The 12,441-nt window shown below is 41.1% G+C and overlaps 1 protein-coding gene across 1 annotated transcript in view; it reads left to right on the forward strand.

Annotated features, from left to right (window-relative positions):
• Positions 1-12,441, forward strand: part of UBE2J1 (ubiquitin conjugating enzyme E2 J1) — a 127,229-nt gene that overhangs the window by 82,517 nt on the left and 32,271 nt on the right. The gene's annotated exons all lie outside the window — the stretch shown is intronic.

Genomic DNA, 12,441 nt, shown 5'->3' on the forward strand with positions numbered 1-12,441 from the left:
GAAAAGTATATCTGTAGTTCTCCAGTATTGGATCTTTCATAGATTCACATGCTTGAATCATTCCCTGTTTTCGTAGTTGGAGTCCCACCGTACCATAATAAAGCAGTATGCATTATTATATAGGCTATAATGGCAATGAACAGTACCTTTTAATAGCTTGTCTATGTCCTTTTCAAAGAAGCCCCATACTTGAACTATAATTAATCAGGTCACAGCACCCTGTAGAATACTTCTAAGAGAGGCTGAATCATTCAGATTTTCTACCGCACATCATATGAAGGGAGTCTCCTTGAGCTCTGCTCAGTTTTTTTGCTTCTCTAGAGTCTGAGATTTATCATCCTGACAACTACTTAGTCTGATACTTCCAAGAAAGGCCCCTTCAAATCCTGCAAAACCTGTGGAAGGAAAAGGCTACATGTGGATGACCCACATAAAGGCTGTCTTTATTGCCTGTACCCCAACACAAGATAAAGGAGTGCAAAATATGTCTCACTTTTTCATCCAAGACCTTGAAGGACAGGGAGGGGAGGCTCCTTCTGTGGATACAGACGGCTAAAACTCAGAGATCCACTACTTCTGAGGAAGACAGGGACGAGTCCGTGAGATCACTCAAAAGAGCAAGATCCTCTGACCAGGGGACATCTGAGGAGAGCAGAAAGGCCTTAAAAACCCATCGCAAAGAACCTCTGAGAAAGGAGAAAAGAAAATCGATCTCCACAGAGGCAGCCTCTGCTCAAACCAGCACTTCATCTGTGAAGATTGGGGAACGTCAGCAGACTTAGTCTAATGAACCGTTGAAGAGCCGCATTACCATCTACAGCAATATCGTCCACTATGACGTTCACCACCGTCTCGTCTACGAGACCATCGTCGGTGAAGGTGACAGTCATCAACACTCTCATCCTGTTGATGAGGATCCTGCTATCCACAAAGACACCATCAACGTTGACGCTACTGACAACAACACCATCGTCAACACCGTCAACCGAATTCCTACAGATGACGCTGAAATTCACAGGGCAGTCAGACACCTTGTCAGCGATTATTGCCGCAACGACGATAACAATTACAAAGGGGACAAGAACAACCTCATCAGAAAATAAAAGAGAAGAAGGCAAGATTCCGGAACGTCAACTTCCATGGGATGAGTGGGATCTTATCTTTTGACTTAACAAGTATCCACTCTAGACAATCTTTGTACGTGCACGGAAACAATGAGATCACGTGTCAAATCAAAGCACCACTCTAATAAGAGTGAGGAAAGGAAAAGATCCTTTTAAATTATATGACCCTCTCCCACTCTAGAAGTGGCATGCTTCATCATCGGGTTCATCCTGGCTCCTAAAGGCCAGGGTGGGCTCGACCTTATCTCGGAGAGCCCTTGTGTAGCCTGTTAAAAAGGGGGCATAACTTTAACAATTCCTCATCTACTCCCAGGTATCCCTTTATTGCTGGGGTGGATGAGTAAGATTAAAAACTATTTTGGGGTTGGAAGGATATAATGATCCTGTGACCCTAAAACACCAGCATGTCTCCGCTCTCTACTGATGGACTAAACGTCCTGGGATTTCTTCAGAGGGAATCTTGCTAATATCACCCCCACAAACATATATAATGTGTGTATTTGTGTGTTGCATGCAATTGCATTCAAACATGCACAGGCAGTGCTAATACTTGCCAATCTGGGTAGTTCCTGAAAGTGAACGCAGACACTGCATGAGAATAAACGCCATCATGTGATTGCTCCACACGTTATATACTTTTGTGGAGGTGATATTAGCATCATTCCACCCTGAAAAAAGCCCAGGACTGTTTAGGCCATCAGCATAGGGCTGAAACATGTTTTTTTGGGGTTTTTTTGATCAGTTTTATTGATTTTAAATGGACACATTTGCAGCAAGAAAAACAAGGCCAGCTTTTCGCACAGTGATCAGTACAAAACAGTGTCAAAATTAGGGGAATAATACCCCCACATACATGAGTCCATGTAGGAATAGCAAGCGACAATGTCCACAACCATGTCCATAGGGAAGCCTCAGGAAAGTTCAGTCTTCTACCACCCGACCCATTTACCCCCCACCCTTCGAAACTTTTCAGGACAGCCGCGGGCTGCTTACATTTGGTGCGCCACACCAATCTACCCCTCTGCACCACCGTGTCATGGAAGGGGCCGACGGGTCCAGCCAAAGGGCTGCAATATCTTGTTTAGCTACCATCAGTGCCGTGGTGAGACAAAGCTTCTCGGCCCTGTTCCCATCCAAACCATCAGTAACACCTAAAAGTATGATCATTTGGTTCAGCGGGACCTCCCAGCCCAGGACCTCAGTAAGTTCAGCGGTCACTAGCTCCCAGTAATGCGTAATAGCGGGACAGAGCCATACCATGTGATAAAAATTCGCTTGGGGGCAGTGACAGTGGGGACAGGAAGCATCAGGCCGGTGCCCAGATTGATAAAGGCGCAGTGGCGTGCGGTAAGCCGCATGTAAATAGTATATTTGAACTAATCGGAGCCGCACTGAAGCTGTAACTGTTTTAGGGGCCATCAGCGCATCTCTCCAATCGGTGTTATCTAGGGGACCAATCCAACCCTTCCACAACATGTTTGTTTTTTAGGGTCATATGACCATTATATCCCTTCAACCCCATATATAGTTTTTATTCTTTCACATCCAACCCACAAATAAAGAGATAACTGGGAGTGGATGAGTATTTTTTTTTTAATAATTACGCCCCCTTTTTAACAGGCTACATGAGAAATCAACAACTATTCCAAAATAAATCATAATGTACCTAGGATCCCATATGGAGACAATCCAGAACAAGGCTTATCTTTCTCAAGACAGACAACAAAAACTAAGGGCCTGATTTAGATATCGGCAGACTGGTTATTCCGTTACAACAGGTACAGATATCTGATCCGCCAAAATATAAATCCCGTAATATCATATGGGATTTAGATTTTGATGGATTGGATATCTGCCATCTTTGTGACAGAGTATTCCGTCCACCAATATCTAAATCAGGCCCTAAGAATCTGGCAGGCAAACTGTCAAGCAGAAAGTCCACTTCAGCACGTCTGTACAAGTCGTTTCTGGGCATGATGTCCTTCACAATAAATCTAGTACCTCTCGCATGCCTGAAAATTAGACCATTGCAAGAGGAGTTACAAAAACTCGATCCAAGCAGAAGGGTCGTTCAAGAACATCATAATCATCACCCCAAGAATGATAGAAAACTCTAGCATGGTGGTCTCAGACCTCTCATCTCTCAAAGGGCCTCACGTTTTTGCCTCAGATACCCGAATTCGTCATAATGACAGATGCCTCTCTTCAAGGCTGGGGTGGCCACCTACAGGACCTGCAGATTGAAAGGAAGTGATCTGAGCGCCAGAAGACCATGAATATCAACAGACTAGAACCAGTGGCGGCCTGTGCATGTAAGCACGGTGAGGCGGGGACAGTGAGGAGGTGGGGGAGGTGGAAGTGACAAACGACAGAATAGTGAAAATAAAATAGATAAATAAAATCACTTAGCTTGCTCTCGCCGCATCGCAGAGTCGCCCCACTGCACTTACCTGCACGGGCCGCTACTGACTAGAACTGAAAGCCATATTTCCCACCCTGCATGCCTTTCTTCCAAGGATAACGGGTTCTTCGGTGCTGGTTTGTACCGACAATACGTCCAGCATGCACTATAACAACAAGCAAGGGAGTTCATAGTCATTAATGCTCTCCCAAGAGGCCCAGGATATGTGGAATTGGCTCATGACCCATAAAATATCTGTGAGCCGTGCATGTGTCCGGAGTAAACAATTCCTTAGCAGACACACTCAACAGAACCAAAGACAACTGCCATGAGTGGAAACTGGATCAAATGGAGCTGGACAAGATATTCTCATGTTGGGCAAACCAGCATTGGATCTCTTCACGACAGGCAAGACCACCAAATGCCAGTTCTACGCCACTCAGTACCTGCTCCCAGGGTCGTGATGGAAAGCCTTTTTGGTCAGATGGTCCGGGACTTATACTTATAGTTTTCCACCTTCCCTCATACCAAAGCTTCTCAACAAAATGAAAATGGAACACTGTTGCTTCATCCTGATTGCTCCCTGGTGGCCAGGCAAACACTGGTTTACGGAGCTCCTCCTATTGTCAGAATCTCATCCCATCCCATTCACCTCTTGGCAACGCAAGCTCTGTTGACCATGAACCAGGGCCAGGTCCTACATCTGGAACCAGCCTCTCTCCACTTGGGTGCATGGCTCCTGAAGTCTATGGGTTCAAAGACCTAGACATTTATCAGGACTGTAGGGATATCCTATACAAAGCAAGAGCGGAAACCACAAACAAAACATACAAGTTGAAATGAAAGAGTTTCTGTTCATGGTGTCAACAATCTAACCTTCATCCATTGGAAGCATCACCGGAGCAGATTCTGCCTTGTCTCCTATCGCTAGCTTGATCAGGTTTAGTGCATGCGTCTGTCAAGGCTCACCTCACAGCAGTCACGGTTCAGGCGTTCATTGTACTCTCTTCCCCCTCTGTTCCACAAGAATATTCAAACCATTCATGAAGAGATTATGCAGAGATTTCCCTCCGGTACGACCTCCTTCTCCGGAATGGCATCTCAGCGTAGTTCTCTCCCAATTTATAAAACCCCCATTCGAACCCATCGACAAAGCAGACCTGAAGTTTCTTACGTTGAAGGTCGCATTGCTGTTGGCTTTCACTTCAGCTAGAAGAGTCAGTGAAATACAGGCTTTCACATTTCATGGGCCTTTTCTATGTTTCACTGATGATTATGTGCTTCTCGGAACAAATCCAAGGTTCCATCTCCATTTCATCTCAACAAACTTATCATACTTTGTAATTTTTTCCAAAACCCGGATTCGCCAGCTGAAGGGTCTCTCCGTTCTCTACACCAATTGATGTTTTAATTCTATTTACATCATACTAAGCCAATTTGGAAAACAGATAATCTCTTAGCGTCTTATGGACAAACTCCACAGGGTTCTTCATTCAAGCTGGCAAACCATTCACAGTTAAGGCAAAGGTGCATTCAACAAGGGCAGTGTTCACTGCGGCTGCTCTGTTTGCGGGTGTGCCATTGGAAAAAATATGCTGGTCTGCAAAGTGGAAGAGCACCCCCCACAGTAACGCAGCACTACTGCCTGGAATCGGCACACCGCAGTGATGAAGCTGTAGGACAGGCTGTGTTACGTCATCTGTTCCAATAAGGTGAGCCTCTGTTAATGGAGTTGTTTATTGATATTTATGCATAGATTCATATAATGTTGTATACTACATGATTGTTTAATCATATACAGAATAATTTTTTATTTATAGATATGTATTAAGCTGTTACCCACCAGCCTCAAAGGGTAATTAGATTACTACAATGCTTACCTACAATAACTACTTAGTATTCTGATTCAGGCATGTGAATTTATGAAAGATCCAATACTTGAGAAGAAAATGAGTTACTTACCTGTATTGGTTCTCCAGTATTGGTGTCTTTCTTAGACATGTGACCCACCCTCCTCCCATGAGAGGCTCCCCTTCTAGTTTGGGATGATGTTATTCCCACTTATGCTTGAAAATCTGGGGGATTCAGCCTCTTTGGGAGTATTCTACAGGGTGCTGTCGCTTGATTGATTATAGTTCAAGTTTGGTCTTTTTTTAAACAGGAGATATGCTATTAAAGTGACTGTTCATTGCCATTACAGCCCATGGTAATAATACATTCTGCTTTATTATGGTACCGGGGGACTCCCACTTTGACAAAAGGGAATGATTCAAGCATGTGAATCTAAGAAAGAGGGCAATACTGGAGAACTGCAGTTACAGGTAAGTAATTTATTTTCTTATTTTGCAGTGTGGCTCGTAGACTGGAGTAAAGGAGTGTATGTTTTATAACTACAAATTTAAAGCTCTAATAGTGTTCTTCAAAGCCTCTGGCTGTTTACAGGCCTGCAGTATTCTTATAATCCTCAAAAGGATTGCAGTTCTATATTATGGTAAACTGGTGAGTCTTATTTGATTTGAGCAGATATTACCTATGGCGTTCCAAGTTTGTGCAATATATTTTTTTCTTTTCAGAACCACAAACACAATACATTCTTCTTTCTGAATGTTTAATAAACATGCATACAATTGTTACCTCCCTATCTAGTTTAGCTCCCAGTGTTTTTGTTTATTATTTGGAGACTGTACACGCTTAATTGTTCATGTACTATATTTGTCTATCATTTCTGCTCGTATTATATAACAATTATTGTGTCCGCTGAGTTCGAGTAAATCTTCATCCAAGACAGTTAAAGAAGAATATTTCTTTAAGGGTATCAGTGTGGCAAGCCTATGGGCCTAACGCTACACACATAGCTTGCTTCCTCTTTTGATTGCAAAAAGTGATTCTGATGGTGTGAAAACCTTTGTTGAGTCTGAAAAATGGGGGTTTGATTTTAGAACTACTGACACTTATCATTTGTGTAGTTGTACTGTATTTGAAGTTTAAGTGGGTACTGGAGTATTAGTTGCTGTACAGAATATGGGAAATCTGCCAGATTAATACTTTATTTGAATAATATACTATGTATCCATATATATTAGTAAACATATGAGGGGGGAAATGCATTTCCTCTTCTGCTTTCGGGAGCAAACAAAATATGTACTTGACACCAACCAGCACCATAGCCTTTTGCTGATTGAATAGAGTTGCGGACTAGACTAGTCTAGAAATTCAAGGATATGTGCCCACAGAAGCTGTTGTCCTGCAGTCATAGCTCAAGAGATGGCGTGTTCCCTTTAATATATGTGTACCAAAAGAAAAGCATTGGTTGTTGATTTTTGATGACCTGTGATTCCATGGCTTGTTTTGAAAGAAGTGGCCTTAAGTCTCCGAGCACGCTGATTTAAAAAAGCAGGACCATAGCAGCATTCTGGGGTTTCTTAAAGATTATTTAAGAGGGATGCAAGGATTCTGACCATTTACAATGTGAGACCGATAGCACCCATTCCAAAACCTAAAATGCTCCGTTGTTACCTTGGAATTGTGTTTTGCGTAAACTGTTTCAGTTTAGACATCATGGCCTGGTTGGCTTTAAAACAAAATATTGCTCATTATTGTTTACATTTCAGGTAACTTTGAATGTCATGTACTTAAGGCTGATCCTGCGCGAAGGACAAAATGTACATATTCTCCTTATGTCACAGATTCTTATTCACAAAGGTTCATTCATACATTTATTCATTGGTGGGGCCCATAACACCAACACACTTCACATTCACGAAAACTCACTTGAATCTGTACACAGGAGAAGGGGCTGCTGGACAACGTGGGTACCTTATTACCTATCAGGACTAATTTTCTTACTATTTTATATATACATTTTATATACACTCTTCAGAATCCTGACATCAAGGCACTCCACTGTTTGGTCTATGGACCAACTAGTTGGACTGGTTGATGGTGAATTAGAACCAGCTAAAACACAATTAAAGTTTAGGAAAACATTTGATATCTTCAATGATTAATTTAAGAACCACAAAACTTGTTTCTTGTTATTTCAATTTGTTTATCAAAATCATTAATCAATCCTTTTAATCTTGCATTTATTTACTACAGCTCATAATTTATAACTCGGATTTATTAAAGAATAATTAAACATTTAGAAATTTCATTTAAACATAAATGAAGGAAAAATGCAGTAAATCATTTACCAATGAACAGGCGACGAATAGCTTCAGGTCGAATAGGGAGTTATCCGCATTCTAAAGTAAGGACTCCCTCGAACAGGCAGTCTGACCCTCACCAAGGGATCAAACCGTCAGGCAAAAATACAGGATATAACACAATATCTCGGAGATTCAGCAATGTACATACATCAATCCTTTTTTTTTTTTTTGTCAAAAAGAAAAGATATTATAATCATACATTCATATATAATACATATAATTATTATAATTATTATATGGGAGGCAAGAAAATAAAAAACAGCATTCCATCACTAATTAAATCATATACCAGTAAACATATATGTAACAAAAATAGTAAAGCGCCCCAAACAGATCTGTACTTTAGGAGAGCCCGAGCTCCCCTAACTTCAGCCAGAGCTTTCTCTCTTGCCCCAATTTCTTTAAGAGCTGACCACCACTCCATCTCTGTAGGGGGTTTGGGAGAGATCCATGCTCTAGCTATCACTAGTCGTGCAGTAACAATCATTATAGACAAAAGGGGGCCATTCTGTCTAGCACTTTCTTCCTTGTATCCTAGCATCCGTTCTGTAATTGACAATCTTAAATCCCTAGCATATTTATTTGATATAGTCAACAGAATCTTATCCCAGAACCCCTTCAATAAAGGACAAAGCACAAACATGTGCATAATGTCTGCCGCATGTTGCCCACATTTAGGACAGTTCTGACGCAAGCTTGCCTGGGAAGCACATCTTAAATTCCCTATTACAGACCATTTAGCACATTTTTCCGGTGTATAATAAAGACAACATAATGTCCGAAATTGCTGGAGCTGAAGATTAGTTGAATGTACAGATCGAGAGATATAATCAAAAGCCAGTTTTAGCATATCAGTAGTAATAACCTCCCCCAGATTCTCACTCCATCTAAGTGCCAGTTTTTCACATCCATCTGTCCTATTCTCACAGAGTATTTGATATGCCCTACTAATAGTTGCATGTAAATTCTGACTGTAAATAAGTTCCCACATACTAGCTCCCTTAACCAACCATATTCCTAATCTCCTAAACAAATGATCTTAAATTTGCAGGTATTTGAAAAAAGAGGTTTGTGGGATATTGAATGTTACAGAAAGATTCTCAAATGTCTTTATACCATTGCAATCAAACAGTTGTCCCAGCGAATGTACCCCACATTTAGCCCATTGAAGTGCAATGCTGTCTTGATAAATGCCAGGAAACATTGGATTGCACCATATAGGCAATTTACTATGGATTGCAGGAAGAGAAAGTTTGGACTCCATATTGTTCCATATGTAAACCAGATCGCGTATCGTCTTGAACCTAACACGCTTAAAATAGTTAGGATCATTAATACGATAGAGAAATAGTTTACTTTCAGCACCTAAAATCAGCCAGTGCCAATACTCCACCAATTCGGGATGTAAAAGACTCCGTAAACGGTCTACAAAAGCTGAGAAAAAATAAGATTTAAAATCTGGTAAATCTAGGCCTCCCTGATTATAAGGCAATTTCATTAATGCTATAGCCCTTCTTGCCTTCTGATATCCCCAGATAAAGCTACTAAAGATTCCATCTAGTTTTTTAAAAAAGACATTCGGAATACGCAGTGGAATTGACCTAATAAAATAAAGAAATTTAGGGAGAATATTCATTTTAATAACATTACATCTGCCCAGAATGCTGAGTGGTAGCTTATGCCATGCCTTTAATTGTTTTTCGACTTTGTTTAATAAAAGAACATAGTTCAGCGAGTATATTGACTTAATTTTAGAAGAAATTTGAACCCCTAAATAAGTAGCCTTCTCACAGACACCTTCAATTGGTTCATCCGGTTGAAAATTTAGCAGAACTTGAGTTTTACTCCGATTCAGATTATACCCGGAAAATTGACCAAACTTTTTTGCCTCCATGGTTATTTGTTCTATGGATTCCTTAGGTTTCGCAGTAAACATAGCTATGTCGTCGGCATATGCCGTCAGCTTAAGGAGACGCTGCTCGATATTCAAAGGGGAGATTGCTTTATTAGCCAATAGTATTTGAATAAATGGCTCAATATAGAGAGCAAATAGAAGGGGTGAAAGAGGGCAGCCCTGCCTCGTGCCACGTCTTATAGAAAAAGGAGTGGTATTAATATTAAAATAAAGCAATTTAGCTTTCGGATCTTTGTACATAGCAGTTATCAATTTAAAAAAAGATTCTTTGATCCCGCATGCCAAAAGTGTCGCCCAAAGATAGTCCCAGGCCACCCGGTCGAAGGCTTTTTTCGCATCCAATAAAATCATGCCAAGTTTAATTTTTAGCTTCTCCGCAGCATCAAAGGCAGCTATTGCAGTATTAACATGGGCAGTTGTATCTCTCCCAGAAATTAAACCCATGTTGCTGAGGAGAAACCAAATTAGCCATCATTGGAGCTAACCGGGTGGCCAATATCTTAGCAAATATCTTTGCATCCGTATAAATCAAAGAAATTGGGCGATACGAGGCTCGTTATTCAGGATCTTTACCTTTTTTTAAGAAAAAGACGATATTGGCAATGTTCCAAGAGGCAGGTACTTGTCCCAAACTAGCAATTTGAGATATGGCATTACACAATGCAGGAGCTAAGAGGTTTTTAAAACGCTTATAAAACTCTGCTGGAAGAGCATCATCCCCTGCAGCTTTGCCTGATGTAAGCCCTTCTATTTCTTTCAAAACCTCTTCCTCTGTAACCTCCTGTTCTAAAGAAATAGAATCTTCCTCCGTTAAAGACGGTAAGTTGCTCTGATATAAATAATTTGTCATATCAGTGAGATCAGTCGAATCCTGGTCTATCTCTGTAGAGTACAATTGTTGATAAAACATGGAAAATTGATTAACTATCTCCACGGAATCCTTAAAAAGAACACCGCCTTCCTCTTTTATAGCCTTGATCTTAGTCCTTAGCTGGTTATCTCTAATTTGATAGGCCAGGACTTTCCCAATCCTGTCCCCATACTCATATTGTAGTGTCTTGTGCTTCATATAGCAGGCCACTGCTTTTTCCATTAGAAAGCTGTTAATAACAGCCTTCTGTTCCAGAAGAAGTCGATACAGATGATTTTGCTCTGTCTTTTGATAATAGACTGCATCAGCATTTTGTAGTTCGGCCCTAATAAGCTTTTGAAAGGCATCCTTAATTTGACTACTCAACTGTCTATTCTGCTGATATATAAACTGTTGAATAGCTCCCCTAATATAAGCCTTCATCGCATCCCATACAATCAAAGATGAGGATGATTCAGCATTATCTATAAAATAATCAGAGATTTGTTTCCCAATAGAAATCCCAAAATCTTCATTCATTGCCAGATGTTTAGGAAATGTAAAAGTTCGAGCAGTTTTGATAGCATACTTTGCAACAAAAGAGAAAATTATGGGATTATGATCAGAAGTTATTTTGGGGCATATCTCCATATCTGCCAATGGTAATAAAGTTTCTGAAACCCAGGCCATATCTATTCTTGAGTATTGGCGATGCGGTGCTGAATAGTACGTGTAGCCTGGTTTATTTGAATATAAAGTACGCCACGCATCATGTAAAGAATGCAATCTGGCCAGTTCCAAGATCGAAGCTCTCACCTTCGTCATTCTTGAAACTAGCGGATGGCTGGTAGAATCTATCCCATAAGAGATAACACAATTAAAGTCGCCCATCAATATCAATTCCCCTTGCCAGGCACCTAGCTCTAGACACAAATTATCAAATATAGTAGGATCATCAATATTCGGGCCATATAGAACACAAAAAACATAGCAAGCAGCATTAATTTCTATTTGAGCAATGGCCCACCTTCCTCTTTGATCTTCTAGAATTTTAAGAACCTGGCAAGGCAGTGTTTTTGACACTAAAATAGCTGTTCCTCTGATTGATATACTTTGAGAAGTGCATACGACTATCTCTAGCCCCAGCTGTTCCAGGAGATGGCGATCCTTATAGGCTAAGTGTGTTTCCGTCAAGATTGCTACATGGGGTTTATATGTCTTAAACTCTTCTCGAACTAATCGTCTTTTAGACCTCCCATTCAAGCCAGCGACATTCCAAGCTAAGCATCTAATTAATGCCATATATTTTTGCTAAAAGACACTGACCCAAAGAAAAAAGAAAAATCATTCACATTCTCCCATATCCACCTAAGCAATAATGACACTTTTCTTTTTGACTTTTCTCCCCTTTTTTTAAATACCACCCCACCACCCAAACACCCTACCCGGTCTTCTTCAAGACCATACTTCTTGTGTCCCCCAGAAGGAATCATCCCCTACTAAACAGCTGCCGCTAGTAAGGCAGCTAGCGTCCCCTCTAGCCCAGGCTTAGCCCTTTCTGGCCCCCATTAACCCAAAGAATCTCATTTCTCTTCCTTTTTTTCCCCTTCCCCCTCCTCTTTTTCTCCCTTTCTTCCCTTTTTCCTTCCCCTTTTCAACCCCCCCCCCCCACCCAAACAAGTCAAAGACTCTGGTGCCGATTATGATCCGGTAAAAACCGGGTACGAACCGTCGGTCGGAGCGTTTTCTCCGTCCGACTCGTACCCGGTTGTAAAACTTTACAAACATGGAATTACGATTCGCACGGAAACACCATTTCTGTACGAATCGTAAAAAACACCGACCGACGAAATTATACGTACCAATGTGATCCGGGAATGCTGCGACGTGACGTCGGGACGCTTTCAGGCAGCGTTTCACGACCCAGGAAGTACGATTCGAAC

Source organism: Triturus cristatus, chromosome 6 (genome assembly GCF_964204655.1).
Source record: "Triturus cristatus chromosome 6, aTriCri1.1, whole genome shotgun sequence".
Lineage (NCBI taxonomy): Eukaryota > Metazoa > Chordata > Amphibia > Caudata > Salamandridae > Triturus > Triturus cristatus.